General features: G+C 28.3%; 1 protein-coding gene across 6 annotated transcripts in view; it reads left to right on the top strand.

Annotated features, from left to right (window-relative positions):
- Window positions 1-23,973, top strand: part of LOC123296569 (phosphatase and actin regulator 4) — a 387,108-nt gene that overhangs the window by 94,136 nt on the left and 268,999 nt on the right. The window contains exon 1 of one of the 6 annotated variants that reach the window (XM_044878094.1): window positions 10,627-10,747. The exons of 4 other annotated variants lie outside the window; for them this stretch is intronic. The gene's annotated coding sequence lies outside the window, so the exon portion shown is untranslated. Of the gene's footprint in view, window positions 1-10,626; window positions 10,748-23,973 lie in introns of those variants that run through there. One more of the 6 variants, XM_044878095.1, reaches the window with a different exon arrangement.

The raw sequence follows: 23,973 nt of genomic DNA, 5'->3' as shown, positions 1-23,973 counted from the left end.
AGCTAACCTGCTTTTTAAAAAAAATTTATTTAAATTTTTATGTCATATTCTTCAATCATGTGTCTGTATTTGTGTATATGTGCCTATCGCTTTTGTTTCCTAAATCCTTATATTATTTGAAAAATAATAATGTTTATGCTACCGATGAATATTTAATCAGATATGATATGGAGGTTTCTTCAAATATTAAAATTGGTTTATATACTTTATTGTATAATAATATTAATATTAAACTTAAAAAAAGATTATTTACTTTTTTTTATCCAAAAATTTACGTCTTGTCTATTTACACATTAATATCCAAATAAATTTTATTTAATTTATGAATTCGTTTGGTTATGCAAATGGATTTATGCACGTTTTGTTATCTATCGTTTAAAATGGCTGATACCGTTTTATGAATCTCAATATTTTTTGTGAAAAGAAAATTTGTTTTGAATGATTACATTTATCTACACCGTCAAGCTCAACGAAAAATTTTGTAAATGAAAAAAGGAATTTAATATCCAAAAGTATCTTACACCGATCTAACATTCGCTGAATAATTAATTACCAGCTTTTAATCTGTTAACAATAAAACTTATATAATAATATAAGCTAATAAGCTTATATATCGCTTATCGGCGATTTCAACAAATATATACTTTTGCCGATTATATTTTCCCATCACCTCCACCACATTTCGTATCGTATTAAAAACACAGTACAAATTATTTTAGTTTGAAAATTCTATAATATTAAAAATCATCTGTTTTTCCAATTTGTTTTATCAAATATTTCAATACATTAATTATCGATTTAATGTGACGTTTGATGTATCTTGTCTAGTCGACATATCAAAAATGTCGAGACGAAAACATTAAAAAAACGTAGAAGACGCTATCATTAATTTAAAAATTGAAAACGATAAAACGTTATTATTTAAAGATTATATACATTTATTTTTTCTCTATTTTATATTATAAAAAATAGAATTATCTTGTAAATAATTGTAATTAAAATTGTATTAAATAATAATAAATCATAAAAAATTATTGTGTCATTATAATTAATACATTAAATAAAAACTTATTATAAAATACTACCTACGTTAACTAGTAATTATTAATTTGTTGTAGATAAAAATAAGACTGGATATTATTGATCTAATTATTGAAGGGAATGCGAAAAAATAGTGTGTAATTACAAATATTGTTGTCAATAGAACATGTTTTTTGTTATTGTTGTTGTAAAATAATGATTGTTTTTAATTAATTGTTTTTAATTGATTTATGTTAAAAAAATTCTTCGATTGTACAATTTTATTTATAACTGACAAAAGTATGGGTTGCAATTCTTTGGTGTTTTCCCTCCTTATTAATTACTATACCATGTATATATGAAATATATCAAAGTATACTAAGTTTAGCCCCAAGTTTGGAACGCTTAAAAATATTAATGCTATGAATAAAATTTTGAAACAGCTGTTCATAAAATTAAGTCCATTATTGATTGTCTGTCTGTACGCCCGTCTGTCTGTCTGACGATAACTCATAAACGCAAAAAAATATTAAGCTGAAATTGTGTTCAGGGCGTAAAAAGTGAGGTCTAGTGAAATGGGCAACATAGATAAAAAGAGTCTTGGGTCCGTAGGATCCATCTTGCCTCATTTTCACATTGCCATTTTTTTTTACCAAGTTTAATATTTATAGAGAAATTTCTCAAATTTATAAAATGAATATTTTTCGTATTTATTAAATTAGGCGGGCAAAAGCCGATAAATAATAATAATGAAAAGTAGCAGGTAGAGATTTCTGGTTTTGAAATTGGGCAAAAAATGTAAAAAATTACAATTTTTACAATTTCTCGAAGCTTTATCTTAAAAACTTAATTCATATTTTTCTTCACCGTGCTTGGATTTTTTCTTCAGATTTAACCATTTTTGATAAATAAAATGATTTACGTAAATTATATTTATTAATTAATTATAACTGTTATCAAGATCAAAAAGTATGGGAAATTTAAAAAGTAAAATTTAATAATCATTTATAAAATGTAATGTTCAGAACATATACATATCTCGCAGTATGCAATAATTATATTGCTGTTTCATATATCACTCTAATAAGATCTGTAACGAACTTTTTGATGCAGGCCGTTGCTACACACAGGCTAACGTGTAAGTAATAGTTTACGGGTCAAATGATAGTTTTTGGGTTTTATTATTTCTGAAAAAAAACCGATTAGCGGTTTCTATGTGGAAATCTATTTCATAAACAATCAAAATCGAATTGCTAAGGAGATTTGTAATAATAATAATTTTTTACGTAAAACTAAAAGAACGATTTTTTGGCTATTATGAATAGGGTATTTGACTGATTTCTGGAAACTATCTGAGATTATTAGATGATATTTAAAGAGCACATAAAAAGTGTATACTTTTAGTTATTTTATGTATTTTTTGGTTTAAATAACCCATAAAAACGGTATTTAGAATATAGATAACTAGAATTCATAATGTGATAAAGATAATGTTATATATTTACTAAAGTTTGGCAGAGCTAAGACAAAAGTTACATGATTAGGTTGTACATGGCCGAATCAAAAATTAAATTGTATTGGCTTAACTTTCACTCTACTACCTACTAATGTTTTATTTCGTCACAACCGCAGCCAATCTAAACCGTTTTCAATTACGTGATAGCAGCTAAAAAAATAAATTTTTTTGCCTCATTACTTTCTACACTGAAAAAAAAATTAAAATAATGACAACCTCATCCCGAAGTTGGTCGTTTTAAATTGAAATAAAGTAAAAATAATTTCAAACCATTGCCTACCGATAGGAACAAGTGCAGCTAAATATTTGTATTTACAATAGAATTGGATATGGAATCCAAAATATGAATTCATTGATACAAAATCACTCATGTTAAATAAACAAAATCATTACTTCTATGAAAGAAATTGATTTTAGTTTTAAAGTCATGCATTTTATTGGTGGAAAATAAAATTGTACTTAGTTGGAATACATAATCGTGTAAATAAAGCGAATATACAAATTAAAATAACATATCTATCATGTCTAGTCCATATGTGATTGAGCCAACCACACGAAGATAGTTGTTACTAATAGGCAGAAAATTTGAAATAAACTAATTGATCATTTTGAGAATATATAGGATATTTTTGTACTTTTGTAACAACCATTGATAGCGCAGTTGGTAAAGTTGTGGATTTCTTCAGTGTAGAGAATCTTTGTATTTTATGCGTATGATTTTAACGTGTTATAAGTATTTCTTGTAATTCACACGTGTAAATGGATATTTCGTTTAATATATAATAGCGTTTCCCATTCATATGATTAACTAACTAAGTGTATTTATAAATAAAGAACTATAACCAGGAATCATTTATCATTTTATTATAAATATTATTTAGTTCAAACAGTGATTAATTACTTATTAATATTTTATATAATATGTTTTATGAATTTATTTATGTTAGTTTTATTGACTGTGTACATTGTATTTGATAGTGTTATCTTGTACTAATGATGGATGCATTATCCATAAGGAAAATCAATGTTCCAAATATTTATTGCTTAATATACAGAGTGTAGAATAGAAAAGTTTGTGATTTCGAAAACGTTTCAACCTGAGTATTTTAGAGCAGCCAGAAATCTAATTTGGCAAAGTAGCTGTGTAAAATACCACTGAATTTGAATGGTAACTAATTTTTATAAATCTTGGAAATTATGTTTTTAAATCCAAAATAAAATAAAAGTGCAAAATATAAATTCATTTGTTTTGTTTTGATAACGATGAAGATAAATTATTCACACAACACAAAATAATTGTATTTTATATGTTTTAAAACCTCAAAATACTACTAAATTTTATATCTTGAATTTTCATAAAAAGTTATCCTCATGTATAATGCCACATCCAAGTATATAACAGGTTAAAACCAACAACCATGGATAGATATCATAAAAACTAATAACTTTAAAATAAAATTGTAAATACGGTATATGTCTGATCCCTGTATATGACTTTATATGATATAGTCTGTCCTGAAAGTCCAATGTATCGTATATAGTTTTGTATCGTATTGTAACGTTACCCCACTGGGCCAATTCTTTTAAAACTTTGATATACTTTTTTGTCTATTGCAAAGATGCATTCCTTGCTCCACGTAAAATCAATTTAGAATCATGATTTCCAAATATATTCACCGTATAGAAATAACGTGCAAAATAATTGCAAAATATGCATTATATTTGTTTATGCGGCCAAAATTGTCTCAATATGCGGATGTCGTCGTTTAAATCTAGGGTAGTAGGTATTATTCGCTCCCAAAATATCATCCAGTGTCTGATCAACCTGATATTTAATCGGCGGGCTCTCCGTCTAGTAGCTACACTTTTACATATAAGCCGTTTCCATAAAAACCATGCACTATTTTTGTTATTCACACAGTCATCTTAGATACCCGATTCAATTGTATTCTTCTAGAAACGAACTTCACAACCACCCACAATACCAGACTCGTTACAATAATTTAAATCCACTAAAGACTCAATTTTACAATCTTTTTTTTTTGAGGGTTTTGATTTCTTGTCTGATTTTCGAACTTTTTAATCGTAAAATACTTTAAGGCCATGCTATACAACAAATGTAATTTAAAATAATGGTAGTTATATTAAATATGAAAACTTTTAAAATAAAATTGGGTTTTGTTTACCACAAAATTTTAGATGAAAATCAATTGCAATATTGTTTAATACTAAAACATTATCGTTAGTTGATTTGATTTACTTCAGAAGTTATTAAATGACCTTCTTCGAATCATAATTTTTCAGTTTTGAATTCTATAAAATAAATTTAGTTTATTATATTGATTGTTTTACGGTTTTTAGATGAATTTTTCTGAAATTGAAAATTATCTATTGAAATATAATGCAACAACAATCTTTAATAGAGGAGTGAAAACTCTTATGCGATTTTTATCGCACCAATAACCTTTGTTGGAGTAATAATTTTTGCCGTCCTTTACTGAATCACCGATGTAAACTATCTACATCATAAATAGTTCACGTTCAAGTTCACTAAACTGAAATTTTATCCAAAAATAAATACCAAACGTTGCAAATATCTGATTAGCTAATATATTTAATAATATTTTTCATACAATTTCGGTAAAAGCATACTTTCAGTCTTGCACAAATGTATACGTTTTAGTTTTGATGACGTTATCAATACTATAAAAATATTTCCATTTCTTTGCACATGTTTTATTCAATTTTTATGAAAATTTTTTCTTTGTGCAGACATATAAATCACTTTATGTACATATGTTTACAGTGTGAGTAACGAAACAAACGGCATACATTTGGGCCAATAAAGAGAGTCTTTGTTTGGACTACCGAATACCAATGTTAAGATCTTAGCATTTCTGAAACAAAAATAAAAAAACATTTCAGAGATAAATAACATGACTTTAATTCGATTTTTTAATACAATTATTCAAAGCTTTATCCAAATATATTTCCGCCAAAACTGTTTTTCTTTTTACCTTCCCACCTCTTCCCAATGATTAAATACACAATCTGTATACATAGTTAAATAAATAATATATAATATTTCATACATTATATAAAATTTCATACAATTTTTTTAAAATATAATCTAAAAATTCAGCATATATAACAAAATATATACAACGTGCATCGTTGTTGGTCGTATTGCATGGTTCTAAAAATTTTTATACTTGCACTAAAAAAAATATTACATCTTTTACGTTTGTGTAAATATCAATTTATCTCACTTAAAAATACCATTACACAGCTATTATATGTGAGACATGCTGTGTTGTTGCTCTATAAAACGAATCAGCAATTTTATGTGAAAAACTATTACATATACAGGAAAGTTTGTTGTTGTGTTATTATTTGGATAGTCAAAGCGACCATGCCAAGTTTATTTCCGCCGCAGAATCTCAAAATATCTAAAATCAAAAATCAAACTTTTTTCTCAAATTGCAGTCACTTTTAAATAATCACCGCTGAATTGGTCGATTATATAACTTCGGAATTAAAAATCCAATATGCTTTGAAGTAATTTGGACCGAGTAACATTTATATTGTCTCCAAAAGTTATTAGGCGGAACCCCAACTGCTTTTCAAAATTCCAGCAGACACAAATAAAGTGTATATCAAATTTTTGAATTAGGCCTTAGTCCTGATGTCGATTTCAATGTGTCTTTCGTTAAAATTTGAAAATAGATGGCAAGATTAGAAATCAAAGTTAAAACCGATTGATAGCTATTTTAGTCGCCACCAAATCATGCCAGGCGATGATATTTCGTATGATTGAATATTAGACTTTTAATGGTGTAAGTTTCAAAGTGCCTCAAGAAAATTTTTTGCATAGGAAAAATTGCAAATTAAAATCACCTGCCAGGCTGTTTTAGCCCCCACCAAATCATGCCAGGCGATGATATTCGTATGATTGAATATTATACTTTAAAATGGTGTAGGTTTCAAAGTCCTTCAAGAACATTTTTTGCATAGGAAAAATTTCAAATTAAAAATTTCATAGGTCACGAACCCCCCCCCCCCCCAACCTCCCAGCCAGGTTGTCGATTTCACCATCCACACATTTGGAAGTTATTAACTTTAATATTTTCAATGTGCCTCAAATATGTACTCAAAAAAGCCACTCAGCTCTTAGACTACTAGACTAGGATTGGTTGTTGGCTGTTGTTGTTATTATGGATGTCAAGCTACTAGAGAATATAGCTCACTTACTGCTCTCTCTTTGAATGGTTGTGAAACAATTTTGTTCAAACATTGTTACTTTTACATTTCTCTGCAGGTTTCGCGTAAAAGCATATAAAAATGAATTTTGTTGTGGCATAAATTGTATGATATAATAAATACTTTCAGTCAATTGTAAACTTGTTTAGGATTTAAGATAAAAATCATCCTTATTTCGGCGAACGTTATTGCACTTTTTAGTGTAACATAGAGTAATTTTTTAGTTTTTTAAACTACCATTTATTTAAAATTGAAAATAATTAAATGGTAGCAAAAATAACATAGGTTCTACAAAAAAGGGTTTCTAAAAAAAGTTTCTCTTTTTTGTTTATATTTTATGTTTGATGTAGGGGATTTTACCTGGCACCTGAAAGGGGTTACGCTTAAAAATTGCCGATTTTATACAATCATTTTCAGACAATGTTTTTTGAAATCATGTTTCATGTCCATTACGTAATAAAAATTATAATTGCCAGATGGCTTCCACGTTGCTTACACCGGGTCTGGTATTATTCTAATAATTAAAAAAGAAACCTTTTTTAGTCATAAATTCAAATTTTTTCCTAGTTGAAACTAAATAGTACAGTCTTTTTGTAGCTTCCCTGCTTCGATATTTCTCATTAAATATAACGAACTTTAACGGCTTGAAAAAAAAAGTTATAAAAAACAGTTTAATTTATGGTAATTACATGGGCTAAATATAATTGCATAACTTGAATCTCTATTTTTGCATAATTATATTTGTCTGGAAATAACCATGTTTTTCCACAACTAGAAAAGCTAATATAATAAACGCCAATTTTACTTCTATATACAGACTACAGATAGTTAGTTCATGGTAGTCTGAACTTAAGTTAAATATTTTCTACTTAGGATTTAATGCTACATATCCGATTAAAGAATATACAATTTAATTCGAACTATACTGCCTGCTTATAAAACTATGGAACTTACAAAATGTTGCTTACGCATATTTAAGATTCCCTAAAATTCATCAGTTAAAAATAGGCTGCTGGACTATTAGTAAAATCACCAATGACGCCAAACAGTCAATATGGGAATCATAAGCAGGCTAAAAAACGGCAGTGGTCTATGGAATGGCTCGACCATTAAAAGATTGGGCTATTTTTCGTTTAGCATTCCCTTCATTTCTTTAAACAGAGTTGTTGTAAATTAAGGCTGTTTTCATGTTTCTATTTCTAAGGACAGACGAACGGATTAACGTACTTGCGGGTGGGCGACTGATGGACGGACAAACAAAAGTGAACAAATTAGGCTATTTTATGAACGCCTTTAGTTTTTTCGCACCAACAAAATATTTCTAAGCGTTATAAACATGGGACTAAAATTAGTATTCGCACCGGGTGTGAGTTTTTTTTGGAGGCGTTTCCATGGTAACGATACATTACTTTAATTATAGAAATTGTATGGATGCATATATAATTGTATGGATTGCATTTATGACTTGACATTGAAAATTTTAAATTATTGTCTCACAAATTTACATAAATAATTATGATAATTTACTTTTAAAAAATAATATTTAAGCAATTTTATTTCTTATTTTCGCATTTTTTTATGAATTAAGTTTAATTAATTAGTGTTTTTCAATAATTTTAATTTGACATTCACTATAACATTTACATGTAAAAAATTGCAAATTAGTCATAACAGCCTCCATTAACGCCAAAATTCACTGGAAGCGCTGGCATCGATTTTATTGTCCCCGACTACGCACACAACGAATACATTGTTCTTTTATCACAAGGTATATAAGTTAGTCATCATCTCAATTACTGGTAGAACCTCTGAGAACACATTGATTTTCAGTTAAATATGGAGGCTGTATGGCGTCAAAATGTTTTCAAGTCGATTAACTTCAGTATGATAATTTTTCAAATTGCATTCATTAAAAGTGAATATTATAACGGAACAACAATATTTAATTCATTTCACTTTTTATTAGAACTAAACATTATACAGATATGCAATACACCTTGCATATATGAAACCAAAGAGAAAGAGGTAAAACATTGGTTGCTAAAAACTAAATATTTATAAACACTATCTATCTTTATTTTTTATTTACATATCATCATTTATAATAATTATAATCATAATTTTATTGAACTGAGATATATGAATATGAATAATATTGTATTTCCTTATTTAAAAGATGACATCGTAAATGTACATTACACGAGTTGGTTGTTATGACAACCCATATGATGCTTTTTAAAATGGCTAGACAACAGCCATATTAACTTTCTGATAGAAACTTATGATTTTCATCGTGAAAATCGAAAAAGAAAATTTTATAATACATATTTTAACAAGTGTACAATACTATTCTAGGGTTTTAGAACCGTATAAAACACAAAAATTACTACTATTTCTACGGCTTTCAAGATATGTTTGGCTTTTTATCGGTTGTTAAATTGAAGCTTATTCAGTTATCGGTTAGAAGTTAGTAAAAAATATTTTTTATCCGTTGTCGAAATTCTCGAACAAATTAGCTGTTTTCATCTGAGGAGAAAAATTCCAATAATACTTTTAGGATTGATTTTTTAAAAATGTAATAAAATTCTTTAGTGACTTTTTTCCCATGCGAATAGATAAAAATCTTCCGAAGGCATATATGACTGCCTATTTTTGAGCTTCAGACATTCATTTTTTCAATTTTTGTTTCATCTTTTTCAATAGAACCGATTTATATTGCTGTAGATATAAAGGTTATGTTTTTGGCGTGCTGTGACATATGCACAAACTCTTCTTTACCAATCCTGCGTAGCAATTCACATTCACGATGAGTGGGAACTAGGGAATTTATGAAAGATTAATTTTCAGGGTGAATTTGTGTTCAAGCTGACAATGAATAAAACAGAAAAGAAATCAAGGAAAATAAAACTACTAGTCGGCCTGAGCGGAATTCTGCAGTGGCTAAAACGGGCTAGAGAAATAATATATAAGTGATACAAAATATCAACAGTAATTAACTTTCATTTTGTGTACAGGCAATTTTATTACAGATGTGATTACCAATTAGAGGCAGATCATAAATTACGCCACACCAATTTTACGACTTTTAATCCCTCCCCTTTCCCCTTGTCAGAGACTCCCTCCTTGGTGTTTCGTCACATATTTTATGATTTTAAAGAAAAATTCTTAATAAAAATTTTCATAAATTTTGCGTTTATGTTTTAAATTTTTACATGTGACGCCACAAAGCTTTTGACACCCCTCCTCCCCTTCGCCCTATCCCTTGACACCCAATGTCAAATTTCCTTGACCCTCTCCGTCCCCCTATTAACGTGTAACGTAATTAATGGATGGTCCCTTCCAGTATGTTACAAAATTATATCTTTATAACCAAATTGGTGCGGTACATTTATAGACCGTGGGTCAAGTTTTTGTCTTAGGCTAACACGATAAGCTTTATAATGATAGGTAAATACTGAAATTTGATAAAGAAAAAATGAGGAAGATCTTGCAGATCCACAGAAAAACCGTGGAACAATGGTAGTTATTTTACTTTTGAACAATGAGTACAATAATTGACAGAATCAGAAAGCTGCTGGTCAAGCACGTAAAAGCCAAGTTTACTACTGTTTGTAATAGTAGTGGTGCTGCATGGTGTTATGTCTGTGTACTAAACTATGTGTATGTGTTTGATGAGTTTTATACACTGCTCTCACTCACTGTTGTAAATGGAAGGGAAGGAACAAAACACAATCAATGTTGAGGGAAGGGTATATTGTGATAGTAGGGGGGAGAATCATATTCGTGAGTTTAGTTAGTCTGTCAAAGACGTGATGTAAAATCGGGTGTATTTACAGTTTTTTTTGTTACGGATAAGTTTTTGGAAAACTATGTAATTTTCTCGTGACGAAATTTTGTGTTGTGCACTGTGAAAAGCCTCATAGTTGTGGAAAATTTTTGATTAATTTGTTTGTGAGTGTATTAATGTGTAAAAATTTTGTTTGATAATGTTTAGATTCATGTGATTTACTCATGTTGGAAAATTCTATAAATATATATGATGTGTTGGGAAATTATCATCATTTGTGTTTCCTCTTCTGTGTACGATTATGTTATTTGTATTGTCTACCATATTGTATTGCTTGGTGTTGTTTCTGTGGAAATTGTAAATCATTGAAAATAATACATCGATCGAACAGGTGGATTTAAAACTCTCGGGATTTTGACTTTTGGAAAAAGTATTTATAACTCTTGTTGACTTTTGGCAAAAAATTAATAATAATGTTAATCAGTAAAGAATTATTTTCGATTCCAGGAGATTTTTCTTGTATTTCAATTGTTTTTCACCCAAAATCAGGAATTTGATTTTTGCCAAATACGTCAAAATAATGTAAAAATTTTTCGAGTTTTTCTCTAAAATACATTATTCTATTGTTGTTTCAGTTCATTAGACAACAAGGTACCTAAAATCACTTTGGTCCAGAATACCTCAACTTAAAATCTTTTCTATCCAGAGTTTTTAATTTAGACTGTAGGTCTCGAAAATTAATTTAGGTGTCCCAAAATTGTATTCTGTATTTTCATTTTCATACATCATGTATGTATGTATGTATATTATCCTGGCAATAAATAAATAAATAAATAAATAAATTTTATTATAATGGAAACCATATAAATCAAGCCTAAAATCGCGGTGCCTAAAATAGCTATCCATCCCTTGTTCGAGCCAAAAATATGAATGGCATTGAAAATAAATACTTGAAATTAAAAGACGTTTGTGAAAATTGATTTATTAAAATAAACTTTTCAATTCGTATCGACTTGTTTATATTAATGGAAATGAAAACAATTTCTTATATATCTCTAATAATAGAAATTTAATGAACATATCATTTCGAAAATATGTGATTTTTCATTAAATATATTCATGATGCGTAAATTTAAATTGAATTTATACATTTATTGTTAGGCTGTCATAATTTTTCCTGGAATGAAAAATTCTTTTCTCTAAAATACATTAATTTTTTTGTTTTCGTGTGTGGTTGCTAGGTAATTTTATCAGGACCCTTCGTAAAATACTTATCGTCTAGTGTAAGATAGCGTCCCTCATACATAGTTTCCCTCAACTATGAAAAACTGTTAATACACTCGCATATTATATTTTAAAAAAGAAAATTTTTTCAAAAGACCCAAAGGAAATTTTAACTTACTTTCAGATGTCTCAATAAAACTGAAAGCAGTTTTCAAATCGACCTCTATTTGAGAAATATAAGTGTAGTTTAACCAAAGAATGCTATTTCAAAAAATTATATCCCAAAAGGTTGGATATCTTTGTTGTCTACGAATTTAATATGTTTCTAAATGGCTAAAACAGTATATTTTTCTAGCAAAATATGTAAATCAGGCAAATTAATTTTAGTCGGAAATTATTCATAAGTTTAAGTCAATTAACCAAAATTAATCGGTATCAGATCGAGACGAAATTTAGTACAATGGAACTCAATATCTAATAGGAAAAAAGGTGCTGCATCTCTTAATTTGCCATAGTTTATTACGTAGTAAAAACTTCGTACCAAAAAATCGATCTCTCAGGGGGTTGGAAGCGTTTACCTCCTTTTAAGCGATGAAAAAAATAAGGTTTTTACAAATTAAAAAACAATTTTTCAAATAAAAAAAAAGTTCAAAATAAGAGATCTAACTGAATTAATTGTGCAGATTTTTTTTTTGACTTTCTAGCTTCCAATTAGACCGAGATATGCCAATTTTTCGCTCATTCAATTTAATGAAACAGGACCCATCTTATAAACCGTTAGAGATAGAACAACAATTTTAATGCAAAAGTTATTCCTTATAAAAAAACAAACAACTTTAGTTTGAAATTTTTTTTCGTAAACAACAATGTTTATACGAGAGGGCGCAAATCAGGACCAAACTTTGGTGTCCATTTTCTCCAAAACTATTAAAGATAAGGAGTTAAAAATTTGCTAGTAACTTCAACATATCGGTCTGGTAACATATTCTCGAAAAACGAAAAAAATATTTCGGAAAATACTTTCGAAAATTGTTTTCAGAAGAGAGAAATGTGTCAAAACTCAAAAGGACATTTTGAGAAGCATGATATTTTTTGAATCTATTGATTAATTAAATTTGAACATGAACATAGAAAATAATTTTCAAAAATTTATAATTTTGCATACTGTAAAGGACAGCTGTTGGCTAAAGTTTGCTATTACATTCATACGGATTTACATAGAATGTCGTTTATATAACAGATTTGACGAATTTTTTTTAAATATAATTTTCAAGGTGGGTATTTTTGACATCTGACGAGATTACTCGCAGTACATCTTTTATTTTATTTTTGACATATTTTTATTTTTTTCATAGAAAAAATTTACTTTCAAGTATTAAAAATAAGATGCATGAAACGTTCTTAAATTTAAAATGAAACGTGATATGATTACGTTTTTACAAACTTATCAAATTCTTCAGAAATAAATTTTCCAACTAAAAACAGCCCTTTAAGAAGAAATACGCATTCATTGGCGGAATTAATCTAAAAATTCAGAAAACGATTAAATAATTTGTTCGCTTCAATAGCTTTTTTCTCAAACAATTTATTTTTATCTGACAGTTCAACGCGTATTAAAACACGTGTTTAAGTTATTAATTTTGTTTAAATGAAACCTTTAAAAAACAATTTTTAAATATTTCTTTTTTGAATGTCTCATAATTATGTTTAGCTAAAACAAAATTCATATATTTTAAATCATTTTCAGCCCACACAAATATTTCTCTTTCCAATCGTATGCGTTCAAGGTCTTAATAATAATTTTCTTAAATAACATCTCTATTGGACGAAAGAACACTCAGATGTTTTCTAAAAATCGATTTACAAAATTAGAACAATTTTATTTTGATTTAAAATTTTATTCGTATCGTAATAAATTAAGATTATTCGATTGTACCTTCATACTTTTTTATTGTATTATATTCAAGCTTAAAAATGAAATAAAAAATTAACATGGTTGCCTACTCTGAAATGAAAAGTCACAAACTATGAATCATTGTGAAAAAGTTACGAAATTGGCGAAGAATATCACATTTATTCTGAGAATAACCACAATTAACTAATATAACTAATCATAATCATACTGACGATGACAATAATGTATTTGAAACACTTATTTGTAAAACAAAATTCTTTGAGTCGACAGAAACAAAAATTATATTTCAAATGTCTAAAATTCTTATTCATTTGGTGTAAAATCGAATAACCTTAAATTAAAAATGTCGCCAATAATATTATTTTTGCAGAAATTCAACTTAGCGAAGAAAATTGAATTTGTGCAGTTGATTTGTGCGCTAGATATCTCATTGCCGTTTTGAGTTATCGAGCTCATGGGCGAACGGAAGTGGACTATTTACGTGAACGAACTTGGGACTAAATGTAATATACCTCAATATATTTCATAAAAAATCAATTTAGTGTTTCTTTAATTTTCTGACGGAAAAAAATTTATCCGAATCACTCATATTCGATCGCATCATGGATCGTACAACACTCATTAGCTAATAATAATTAAAAAGTTTAAACCCGCAGGCAATGAGGTTATATTAATTGATGTGAATTACATATTGACATCTGATAATAAAATTATGTCTAAAAATAACTTGCATCTATAAATATAACTTTTTTCTATAATTAACCCTGTTGATGAGCTAGCTGTTTATACTAATTGATTTGACCTTTGTAATTTAAAATTTTTTTTATCGATTGATGAAAAAAGATATATAAACATTGCGTATACTGTTAGAATTTTATGTTTTTAATTATCACTGTCAATTAAGGTCTTTATTATTTATTACATTTTAAGCAGGGGGTCTTCTGTTATACACTAACATATATTTGACCTTAGTCCAATAGAATTTTAATGTATTTAGCTCAATGAATTTATCGAAAAACATTCATTCTAAAAATTCTCTATAATTCTTTCTCCGTGGGTAACTGAAAGTATCATTTTCTTTGAAAAATAAAGTAATAAGATTGAATAAAGATCCGAAAATACTTTTTACTTAAAAACAAGTGAAAACAAACAGTTGACTGAGTTAATTGTTGAAATACCATAGACAGTTTTGATTACTCTATCACATTATACACACTTACATGTCACACATATATAACTGATATTCCCATATAATACATACTATAAAATTTACGCCTCATTTGCTTCACGGGTAAACAGTGCTGTTTACAAAAAAATGTTTCAAAAAAAAGTTGACTACTTTTTTTATAAGGAATATTTATTACATTTAAACTTTTGTTCTATCTCTAACGGTTTACAAGATGGGTCCAACGGAACCAATACCCAATTGATCTATGTTGCAAGTCATTTACGAACTCACTTTTTACCTCTGGAGTACGCTGTAAAAATTTCAGCTTGATATTTTTTTTTCGTTTTTGAGTTATCGTACTAGAAAGAAACCGTTTTATTCAGTTTTATGATGAAACTATCAATCGAAGTGGAATAGAGGTAGGAAAGCCTCTTGCCATTAAAATTTCCTCGAATTTCAATTTAAATTTAAAATTGTAACCCTAATACATAACCCTAATTTGTGGAATATCGTTTTCAGTGCTTTATGTATCAGTGGAATATCGGTGTGTATCAGTGGAATATAGGTGTTTTATGTTGTATTGTTCCTGCTTTGGGAACTGGGATAACGAGCTTTTTTTTTATCGACAAGAAGTTTTATTTTTAAATTTTCTTAGTATTTTCCAAACTTTTTAAATTAACCAAAAAAAAAAAAAAAGAACTTAAATTTTTTTTTAAAACATGTTTAAAAATTTTAAGACAGTATGATATTCAAACTCTACCTAATGCAAACAATAAAAAAAACAGTCATACATTATCCAAAAAGTTTTTTGACAGTTAACAAAATAAATTATTAGTTTTTCGTATCGTTATGAAAATTGAAAAAAAAAAACGAACATCTTATGTTATTTTTATACCCTTGACGTATTTTTAAAAATTTTTCTTGTTGCAATGTGATCTTTACACAATAACAAGCAGTAGAATACATAGAAATTGTTTCTATGTGTTTCGAATAGCAACAATGTACGTGTCGTTGTCTGAGTTGAGAGTAGATACGTAAGAAAAGCGTTTATAAATTTTCCACGTTGAAAGTTAAAGATTGTTTTGAAGGTTTTTTTAAAGTAGTGTAATGCACAATAAAACTAAACTCATAAATAATATCTCTTGTAGTAAATTTTTTTAAACTAATATCGTAAATCATATGATACTTGATTCGACGATTTTTTTCTAAGATTCAAATTTTTTATTATTTATTTTTATAATGTGGATAAATCGATGATATACTTTGCACATTTTAGATCTTAAGTTCGTCTACAATAAGTTTTTGAATTAAAATTTGTTTACTGCAATACTTGACGCTGAAATCGACATCAGGACAATGGCCTATTTGCACCGTGCGTGAGTTTTTTTTGAATCGCTTCCATGGTAACGATACACTGCTTTAATTATAGAATTGTATGGATGCATATATAATTGTATGGATTGCATTTATGACTTACATTGAAAATTTAATATTATTGTCCCACAAATTTAAAAAATAATTATGTTAATTTACATTTGAAAAATAATATTTGTGCAATTTGATTTCTAATTTTCACAATTTTTAATGCATTAAGTTTAATTAATTAGTGTTTTTTAATAATTTTAATTTTACATTTTCTATAATATTAAAATGTAAAATTTCAAAATTATTCATAGCAGCCTCCTTTAACTCCAAAATTTTTCACTGGAAGCGCTGGCATAGATTTTATTGTCCCTACCATGACTACGCACACAACGAAATGCTGCTTATACGATGACTCATTGATAGTATGCAAAATGTGCGAATTGTCTCACATTGTTGGCCTTTTTCTTATGGATTTTCTGAAAAACGCTATTTTATTTGGCAACGCTAGAAAGTTTTCAATATATGAATGACTTCGCAATTAAACTGAACTTTGGGACTGAATTGCAAAATTCGTTGAGTTTTAGAGACTGTTGACAGTCGTGTCTGGTGCCGGAGCATCACTTACATCACTTCAGAACCTCTTACTGCCTGTAATATATGCGGATATATTCTCAGCAAGTCGTTTTTGTAAGTTTTGAACACAATATAAAATTATTTAACGATAATTTGTATTCACGTGATTAATGAAATAGGGTAGTCGAACGATAGAAGTGTCAGTATTATGCTACTCTTATTGTAACGTACTTCATTAAATTAGAGGCACGTGTCGTTCGAAATACCACATGGGATTTGTTAAAATAATATCGCAAATATTTCGTATTTAATTAGGTATGCAAACTTTGATATTTATGGAGAAATTCTATTACACAAAAATGTCACTATCATTGTTTTCAAATTTACGTATTTTTAATTAAAAATAGCTTCAAATCTATTTACTGTCTTAATTTTAGATGTCTTCTCATAAGTATTCTTAATTTGTCAAAGTTCGTTGCCCGTTCTTCGTTGTTGCATACTCACAAAATAAGAAATTTTTAATTTAAAAAAAGCGATTATTTTTTTCTTCTTACTTCATTTCAAATTCTACTTGGTATTTTTTATTTTGTGTGTACACTGTACAGACTGTTGTGTGCGATGTGTATGTACACAACAACATTCTAAAGCATGATCAAAAACGTACTTTTGTGTGAGGGTTGTATTAGGTCTAGGATCAGTTGTAGCATTTGACAGAAAGTTTTAGAATTACTAAAAATTTGAGACGGTGTTTCCAAGATCGGGTATTACAAGGTTTTTCCACCTCGAAAATTTACCTTGGCTTGTTCATAGTCCATACATTCTCATATACAGTGTGTTCATTTTAAAAGTATCCACCCTTAATAACTCTTGAGCTGATGTGATTATAGTTTTGAGTGAAAACACGTCGATTTAGATGTCGACAGGGAATTTAAAAAATGGAACCTATAGAATTTTTGGTCCCCGATCGCGCACGTAGGGAAACATGGTGGCACATGAACGTCCTTAAGCTTGCTGTGAAATTGAAAATTTTTTCTAACTTGATGATCAAATACTACATCTGGCCTCAGACCTATATGTACGTATTCTTTATTTAAAAAACTCCCCTCACATATAATATACACCTAACAACATAGCAAACGTCTTCTAAGGGTTGTTGTATATGTTGCTTGCTTTACTATGGCAGGTGTGTTGTATACAAGAAAATAAATTATGTACAGTATTTCAAAGTTAAGCTAACAGCAGTTTATGTTTAACGAACAGTAGAAACTCGTTGAAAAGATAGAAGTACAATTAAAAACACTCACCCAAGGTATTATTACAAGCAGAAAAAAATGAAAAGATACCTCAAATGATTGCAAAATAGTAGTCAGTAGTTGAAATTTAATTAATCATTTCCATTTACGCCATTTTTAGACAAGTACAAAACTTGGTGTTTTTAATCTTTACACTTGTACCCCTTTTGTGTGGTTTTTATGTTTATCGCGCTAAGTTATCAGGATTAACTAAATGAGTTGACATTGATATTTTCGACTCTTGGGGCTTTCGGCAGCGAATTTGATTATTTAAAAACAGAAAATTAAAAATTACAATGTCCACAGTGATGAAATTATGAAAATCGTCATTTTAAACCACTTTTGTTTTCCATAAGTTTGTTTAAAATATCAAAGATATTTTCAAAGATATATATAGAAATTTTTCTCAATTTTCAAAACTATGGGGGCTTTTTTATTAACCCCCGAATTATAAAAAATGGGTGTTATAAGTTTGACTGCTATGTGTGTATGTTTGTCTGCGTGGCATCGTAGCGCCTAAACGGATGACCCGATTTTAATTTTTTTGATTTTGTTTGAAAGGTAAATTAATGGAGAGTGTTCTAAGCTATACTCGTTCAAGTGTGAGTTTAGGGTTCCGTACACGAACATTTGGCAGTTTTTTTTTAATTTGTCAAATTTCACTTGTTATAAGATTAGGTACCATGTTTGGTCAAGGTTTGGTTGGACAGAGGATGTTAATGCTACGTGTATGAACAAATGCTTCAAGCACCAAACCAATAATATTTAGAAAAAATATATATATACAACCATTTCATATTACAAATGCATGGTGCATGTGTGCAAGTGAATAACAAATATTTTTTTATCTTTGTTTAATAAATATTTATTTCCTTACAAAATAGTTTTTTGTTAGAGAAGATTTTTTTTTTTTGAAAAAAAAAAAATACATTAGTATCGATCTTTGTGATGCTGAGTTTATGGTCAATAGGTTTTAATGTGGGTTGGGTTGTTATTTACGGAAAAGACCTGCTTTACTATTAAAAATAAATTGTAACACTACATTAGAATTGGTTCTGTTTATAAAAATTCCGAAAGATTAAAAAAATTTAAATAAAAACAAATTGAAGACTTCAAGTGGTGAATGATTTGTTTTAGGTTAAAAAGTATACAACAAGGGAAAACAAAATTTTATAGAATCCCTACAAAATCTTTAAATATTGCAACAAAAAAAAAAGTTTAATAAACAAAGCGGATAGAGATGTGGCTTAATTGATAGCCCCAATAGCCACTTCTTATCTGAACTTACACATCCTTAAAAGTTCGAACTTAAGACCACTCTTTTTGCATCGGGGGTTACCAGATGATTTTTTATGGAAGATGTTAAAGTTCATACTAATTTCCTGGATTGTATAATTTTTCTTGCTATCTGAAATGCCTAATATTTTATTCTGCAAGTAAATCACTTCGCTGATATAAGTGAAACAATTGATTTATGTCAGCTTGCTGTGATTTGAATGGTGCTATATGTTTTTGCAGTTTCTTTAGTAACTCCTTAAAGTGCTTTTAGTTTGTCTCCTGGAATAGAAAATTTTATGAACGTATAGACATTGCACTTTTACCCATAATTTTAAATGTTTGTATCTTTTGATAGAAACTGAACTTAGTCAGATATAATCTAGCACTTTTCTACTTTGTTCTTTTGTAATCAAAATTACAAAAAAATATTTAGGGTTAGACCTTTTTCTATTACGAAATGTGAATGTGGTTTTATTTTAGATTGTTACATCGTAAAAGCCACCGGAATTTCATTGTCCACCATATCCAGTATTAACGATAATGCATTTTAATTGTAGTATTTAAATAGTTTGAGAGGAAACGTTATATTGTGGTTTATGATATTGTTTGTTAGTTTTTTATCAATTTTAATATGCTATTTTGATTTTTTAAATTCGTATTATACCAACAAAATTGTACTCTAAAGTATAAATTAATTTTAAAATAATTGTTTTTGCATGGTTCACTTTTAGGATCGACTCACGATGATTATTATTAATCATATAAGGGAAACTATTTCCAAATATATGTTGTAAAATTATTTTTTACTTTTAAGTATATTAGTCAAGATTCCGGAAGCTATGTCAAACAATTACTCCATCAAAAGACCTTTACGCCAGCTTTTTTTAATGCTACTAATATCGATAAATTATTCTAACATAGGTACCCATTATTTGTTTGATTCATATGAACTTTTAGAACTACAACTCTTGCACTAATATTTTTTCATTGATTGTTGTAATACATTTAAACAATTATTTTTACACATCCGGTATTACAACCGGAAATTAGTAAACATTCACTGATTTGTTATTTGAAATGATACATAAATAAATTCTTTTTCTTAAAACATGTTTAATTAAAGTTGGATATAAAAAAAATAATTAGCTCTAAGAAAATATGCAAAAATTAGTTAAAAGAGTTTGCAACTCGATGATTTTAAATGTCGTTTAATAAACATTTTGATTAAAAGATATGTTAAAAGTCTAGTCACACGCTAGCGTAAAAATAATATTTAAGGGTATTCATTCTTTCTAGTTGCGTATTTTCAGTATTTCCAGTTTACAGTTTAATTGGGGGAAGCGCCTGGATTAAGAACTGGGATTTTGCTTTTTCTTTATACTAAACTTGTTAGTTATGTACTAATATTTTATGTGAAAGACGAGTAAGACGAGTAACCAGGTCGTTGATACCCATATAATTTATTCGTTTAAAAAGAGATCGGTTCATCTTCGTAGGCTTATTATTCCTCGAACAGGAACAAATTTTTAATAACAATATCGAATCATATAATATCGTAAACTTTATTTATCTAAGTTGATAATTACTCCGATAGCGTGTGACTAGACATTTCGTAAAAGATTTGGTGATGTATGGTTATGTCATTAATGCAATATACTGAGTTTTTGTTGGATTCTACTCTTCTCTTGATGACAGACAAATAAATGATGGAAAACTGTGGAGCGTAGTAGCAAAAAAAAAAAAAGTGAAGTTAATATAATGATGATGATGATTCTCTGTGCCCCTTTAATCGTATTTTAATGTATATAGACTTACTCTACTTTGTAAATCTCTGAAGCGTTAATAATCAATAATCGTTAAAATATTATATAGCATATCACATAAATTCATTACATATAAAGTGTGTAAATATACAATATAATTAGGGAGTCTGCAGTGTATAATATATTTTTCTTTGAAGTAATGACATTTTTACTGAAATTCAATTCAAAAAGGGTAAAATTCTCTTTGATTTTAAGAATTGAAAACTATAAACCGCTTATTTTAGGGGGACTTTCTCTTTTAAAACTTTCAAAAATCAATTTCTTTTACATAAAGATGCTTCTTAGGATCACATAAACACACTCGAAAATTTTTTCGGGTACGGTATCCTAAGCACGCACTTGAGAACGTACCTAAGAACATTAAACATTAGTTTACCTTTTTCCTTAAAGCCTTCGCCAAAATGAACCGATTTTGAGGATCATCGCAGTTGTTCTCTGAACAGAACCCTAAACTCGCACTTGAAACATAGCTAAGAACATTCCGCATTAAATTATCTTTCAAACGAAACAAAAGAAAAAATAAAAATCGGTTCATCCGTTTAGGTGCTACGATGCCACAGACAGACACACATAGCGGTCAAACTCATAAATCCTCTTGTTTTGATTCGGGATTTTAAAAACAGTTAGCCATATACGTGTAACGTCTGATTCGAATTTTCTATACAGAAGGGCGCGTGACGCTGAAGCAACTGGAATAGAAGTTGCAGTACAACCACGTTTTACTGTCCCAGAGATAGACTGAATTATTATGGAAATATTTATTAACTGTGAGGTTTACGAAATTTTTTCAGATTCAAAATTTTAGACCATATCTTGTTGAAAATAAATCTTTTCCACCACAGGAATTGAAACTTGAGCCTACATTACCTCTCAAATATTTCTTTTGCCGTAACAATGTTGTAGAATCCAAAAAACAAAAGTTGGGTTGTCTTTTAAAGTAGCTTGTATGAGGGTTCTTAACCTCTGAGTGTCCTTATTTTTTATCTACAAATATATTTAAAAAAATCATGTAATTACGAAAAAAAAAAACTACGATTGGTTAATACAAAAAAAATTACATAATTTGAAAGTGAAAATATAAATTATAAGATACCATAAACGTTCTACAATAATAAATTACAATTCGATTCAACTTAAAATTTGACACATGCTTATTAATATTAATTTCAATTTTATATTACTTTTATTAAAATTTATTATTTTTAATGTAGAAATATATACATTCATATCCATAGATTTTAAAAGGTGTGTCAGTCACAATTTTACAACAATGTCGGTATATGTCATGTGTCTAATTTTATTTTCAAGTTTTGAAATATTCAGTTGTAGGAGTACTTACAAACCTACAGAAAATTTCTATTGAAATAATTTGCTATTTCGTCGTTTATTCATTGGCATCACTTTCTTTACATCTACGATTATGGATTTACAGAATGTATAAAAAAAATTCATGAGAGTCCAACGATCAACGATTTTCTTCGCATTTACTGTCGTTAAAACATGGGACCTACCATTTTTATATATCTTTTGGGCTTTTGGAAAAAATTATCTACAAAATTTGTGGACATTTTTATGAAAAATAATTAATTTTTTTCGTCTATGTTTAACAATATTCGAAAAAATTGCTTTCTCTTCTTAACAAGGGTATTAGAAATAGATCAAACTGTTCGATACCATTATGGCTGTAGCTTTGAACTCCAAAGTTTTTGTAGCTATTTAATGTCAAAATAAAATACCTAAAACTATGTATATATTTTTATACGCACTGTATTCATTTTAATAATCTCAAACAAATTTTTAATTTGTTGGAGTTATGGTCGCTGGGTGGTCCCGAATAGGCATTTGAAATAATGTACGAAACAGTGTCTCTGAAAGCATTGCTATGGTTGAAAAATTAAGGCATGGTTGGTTATTGCTCTAAAAATGTCCACTACCGCTGATTACTGGTCGGGCAAGTCCAATTTGGTAAAACACTTTAACATTACAGGCTGCAGTTTGAATCATGAAATGAAACATTTCCGTTTTTCAACAAAAATCATGTCAATTTTTGTCAATATTAAGCTTAGCGATAAAATAGTGTGATAAAAATTTTAAACTTTATTTCCTACAACATTGCTTATTATAAAAGTTTAAGTTTTTCTTATATTAGTCGAAAAACTCTTGAAATTAAAATCGGTAACTAACAAAGCGCTTTATCCTTTTGTCAGATCGGAAAACGCCAAAGAACGTTTCTTGTAACATTTTTGTAAAGGATTCATAGTTTCTGATTCTTCCGAAGAAAACTGTATAGAAAATATACCTGCTAATACAATTATTAATCGAAATTAGTGCAATTAATTAAAATTAATGGAGAATTGCATGGTACTTCACATCCAAAATTTTAAAAGGCTTCTCTAATAAGAATTTCTTTTAACCTTATTATCCATCCCAATGTGCTTAATGTTATTTAGATCTCATGTATTATGTTATAAGATAAAAATTCTTCAATAACTCCCGGGATATTAATTAATATAATTAAAAAAATTTTAATTGAAATTTTCCCTTTAACAATAATATCAGTTGCTAACAAATGATGGTAATTATTTTAATTTTATATTTTTACAGTAAACAATTTAACACTTTATATTTGTTTAAAACACAAGCAGTTTTATCAAATGAGTAAATCAAATAATTCTAAACAATACGTGTTGGGTGCTGTCTGTGATCATATTCAGTGAATTCAGTGTTGACATAAATTTTAATGTATGAAAAA

This window comes from Chrysoperla carnea, chromosome 3 (genome assembly GCF_905475395.1).
Source record: "Chrysoperla carnea chromosome 3, inChrCarn1.1, whole genome shotgun sequence".
Lineage (NCBI taxonomy): Eukaryota > Metazoa > Arthropoda > Insecta > Neuroptera > Chrysopidae > Chrysoperla > Chrysoperla carnea.
Note: the sequence above shows the minus strand (reverse complement) of the source record. Positions and strands in the feature narration are given on the sequence as shown.